This window comes from Arvicanthis niloticus, chromosome X (assembly GCF_011762505.2).
Source record: "Arvicanthis niloticus isolate mArvNil1 chromosome X, mArvNil1.pat.X, whole genome shotgun sequence".
Classification (NCBI taxonomy): Eukaryota; Metazoa; Chordata; class Mammalia; order Rodentia; family Muridae; genus Arvicanthis; species Arvicanthis niloticus.
The window spans coordinates 49665116-49669625 of NC_047679.1; positions in this window are offsets into that span (position 1 = coordinate 49665116).

Below are 4510 nucleotides of genomic sequence, written 5' to 3' on the forward strand. Positions count from 1 at the left end.
AGCACAAATGAAGGTTGTTATATTAAATTTCCTTTTGCTCTTTTATTTCTCAAACTGTAAATTTTGTATTTCTTTTTGCCCCCACTTGATCTTTTTTTATTGTAGATCTATGTAACTAACAACCAAGCAACAGAGTCAATATTAGGCTGTCTTGAAATATACTCTGCCAATGAAATTAGTCTAAAAGTCTTCAATTTACCCTCACACAGATTCTTAGGAGAAGAGAAAAATAGCTATGTTGTTTACCAAATATCACAAGACTGGTCTGTAGCCCAGTTGCTAATCCTGTTCCTCTGTGAAACTCCTTAATCTGTGCCTCCATTGTTCACATTGCTCTCATCACTATTGTTTTACAAGCTCTCACTAGAATGTACCATTAATCCCTACTTAGAGTTTTTAAATGCTTTTCTAGTCCAAAGTCCCAAAGTTTTCTACATTTCTCAAAAGATAGTATGGTCAAGTCTGTCACAGCTCACTCCCTGGAACCAACATCTGTCTTAGTTGCTTTTTTATTGCTGCAAAGAGATACCATGACCCAAGCAACTTATAAAAGAAAGCATTTAATTTCAGGCTCATGGTCTGGCCATCATGATAGGAACCATGGCATCAGACAGGTAGTTATGGCAATAGCTGAGAGACTATATCTGATCTACAAGCATGAGGCATGGGGAGAGAAGGAGGAAAAGAAGAAGAGAGAGAACTAGGAATAGCATGGGCTTTTGAAACCCCAGAGCTGCCCTCAAGTGACTTACCACCTCCAACAACACCACTCCCTATCCTCCCCAGAAGTTCCACCAACTGCGGACTCAGCATCCAAACACATGAGCCTATCAGGGTCATCCTCATTCAAACTCTCATGAATGGAACATGTGAATGCTTTGGGTAAAAAATTACTACCCCACAAAATGGAGATATTTGCATTTTGGAAGAACTTAGGGGAAAATGTATGAATGACACTTTTCTGTATACATGACAAAATTAGGGACCAGAGGCTATTGTGAATAGAGTAGCAATGACATGACCAAGCAAGTATCTCTGTAGTAAGTACCGAGTTCTTTGGGTATATGCCAAAGATTGGCATAGCTGAGTAGTATAATAGATCTGTGTTTCCTTGTTTTTCTTCTTTTTGTTTTTTTTTTTTTTTTTTTTTTGAGACAAAGCATCGCAATGTAGCTTTGGCTGGTCTGAAATACACTACATATATACTACATGAACCAAGCTAGCTTTGAACTCATAGAAATCCACCTGACCCTACCTGTGTCTCCAGAGTGCTGGGATTAAAGGTATGTGCCACGAAGCCACGTAGATCTATTTTTAACTTTTTGAAAATTTCCCATATCAGCTACACTGGGCTACAATCCCACCAACAGTGAATGAATGTTCTTCTTTTCCCACATCCACATCAACATTTTTTGTCAGTTGTTTTCTTGATCCTTAGCCATTCTAACTTGGCTAAGAGAACTATTCAAGAATCTCTAAGTTGCATTTTCCTGGTTCCTAAGGATGTAGAACACCTTTAAAAATATTTCTTGGCTTAAGCATGAGCCTAGCAGAACACTGACCATCTGCCTCTCCACCCACATATATTAGCTATCAAGAAATTCAAGACTTTCAATCTTGTCGAAAACCAAACAATAGATTCTACCAAGAGAAAGAGTGCTGTCTTTCTTTCTTATTATTGCTATCTCCAGTCTCTAGGAAAGTACTGCTTTGTACGCACTCAATATTAGGTTAGTAGATGAAGGAAAAGACAGAGGCCTACATCTAACATACACACAACCAGAATTTCATGGAAGTGTTTTGGTTTATTTGATCAAGAAAGACGAAGTTTATATTTAGTAGTCTGAACCCAGGAAAGTACATTTCAGCACATTAGCCATGATTTCCAAGCCTTTTAGGAAGGTGAAATTGAAATAACTTTCATGGTTTTATTTTTTACCTAGGTGACTAGTATCAGCTGCCTAATTTTCCTTGGAGAGAGACTGGGATCAAGTTCAGAGCTATTTTACTATCTAGACTATTTAAAATATTAATCAAATTTAAAATGTTTGAAATGAAACATAATCCCAACTTTATCCTTTCATTTTCTCTTGGACTGGCTGACAGGACACTCAGCCACTCTGGGTTTATTTCATTAGTAACTGAAGTAGAGACAAAAAAAAAATCAGCATTAGGCCCATACTATACCACATAAATGTTATAAAGACAAACAATGACAAATATCTATGGTGTACTGAGGAGTCCACCAAATTCCAGTGGAAATTCTAACCTAATGCCACAGTGGCATGGATGAGCCTGGTAAAACCCAGTAGGTCAAAAAAAAAAAAAAAAAAAAAAAAAAGGAAAAGAACAAAAAATCATGAAAAAAATCATGGCTGTGGGAAGGGACTTGCTGGGAGTGGAGGAGTGGTTAATAGGGACAGGAAGGAGATTATCAATAGTTTTAAAAAATGTCTGATGTATGCTTCAAATTTACTTTATAAGATAACTCATTTATTGATTCTTTAGAGGAATTAAAAACTTTTCTTGTCTCCATCCAAGCCTTTCAGCTTGCTTTTATTAGACAAAGGCATGCACATACAATTTCATTAGAATAGTAGCTGGTCATCGCCTTTCTGACAGAAGCAGGTTATTCCCAACTTTCCACAGCAGAGCCCAGAAATTACCCTCTGTACTCTTCCCTACCCTACATCCTTTTCTGTCTTGTTAATTTACATGTGAAATATCTTTTGTTTTGCTAAACTTTTTCTTTAATAGTTGAAGAAAAAACCTTAGGGTATCTCCAGATAGAAGACCCCCGTTTGGAAGTAATGGTTAATTCATTGTTGACTTGGCTGGTTTTTGAGTCACTTGGGAAGTACTGTGGCACATTGCTGAGTGTGTGTACATTCGTGTGAGAGAAAGAAAAAAGAGAGGAGAGAGAGAGAGAGAGAGAGAGAGAGAGAGAGAGAGAGAGAGAGAGAGAGAGAGAGAGAATGAATTCATGGGTAGATTTAACTAAGGGAAAGAGCCACACTGAATATGGGTAACCCCACACAACAGGCTAGGGACACAGATACAATAAAAAGAGGAAAAGAAAAATCCAACTGAATGTGACCATTCTCCTTTCTCTGATTCCTTACCTGCCATGATGTGACCTACTTTCCTCCACAATCCCTCCTAGGTTTGACTGAACCTTCTCCCCTGACCCCGAAAATACTTTGAACAAGATAAATAATTTCTTTCTTAAGTTATCTGTCAGGATTTTGGACATAGTAACAACATCAACGACAACAAAGTAACTAGTTTGCTACTTTTACCCTGAGAAGAAAAATGGGACTTCAGATAAGTATAACAATAGGGAATAGACATAGCACAATGAAAGTTCACAAGAAAATGAGAGAGTATAAAATGTATCAAGATCGGACCACCTTTTGCCTTCTCCACAATAAAAAGCCAATAAACAAATTCTGAAACTTCTTTAGTAAAGTTCAGGAAGTGACTGAAGGGTCTTTTTTTGTTTTGTTTTGTTTTTGTTTGTTTGTTTGTTTTTTGAGACAGGGTTTCCTCTGTGTAGCCCCTGGCTGTCCTGGAACTCACTCTGTAGACCAGGCTGGCCTCAAACTCAGAAATCCGCCTGCCTCTGCCTCCCAAGTGCTGAGATTAAAGGCGTGTGCCACCACTGCCCGGCTGTGACTGCAGGTTCTTAAGAGGAAAGGGAGGTTCTAAATAGGCAGAGGAACATAATAAAGTAAGGAGCATAGGATTTCCAGCACCGTCTCCATAGAACCACCATGGGAACTGTAATACTCAGCCAGGACTTTTCCAGCATTGCAAGTACAGGATATATTTGAGAATACAGAGAAAAGGGGAACAAATAAGACTAAATTTACGTTTAGCAGTGCTGTTAACACTGTCCCTGAATCTAGAAATGATACTAATTTTCTATTGTCCCATGGTTTTCCACACCATACTGTGAAACAACCCCTTTATCTTTACTGCTGTTGTCTATCATGCACACTACTGTTGTTTATTATAAATATATCTGTTTTCCATATATATTGTGTCTCAGTTGTGGGCCCCCTTTCTCCTCAGGAGCTATTGGCCACCAGCCTAAAACCACAAAGTGAGAAGAAGTGGAGAGCAGGGTTCCGATGGCCCATGAGCGTGGTGGAATGACCTCTGGAGACTGCTGCAGCAAAACAAGTCTATTTTATTGTTTCAAGGATACAGCATTTAACAGCCTTTTAGGAGTACAGTTGGAAAGGGATAATTGGTCATAGCATCAAGTGAGCAAGAAGGGCTGATTGGCTATAACACAGTATCTAGTTAACATGTAGGCAGGAAGCTAGAGCAGGACTTGTGTGCTGAGTTATGCAGCCTTGTAGTGAGCTCTGTACAAGGCCACTTTTCAGACAAGGCCAGCCACCTGTGTTCAGGGACACTATCCAGACAAAGACACTCTTCAGACAGAGACAGGCATGATGGTTAGAATATGCTTAACCTAGGGAGTGTTACTATTGGGAGGTGT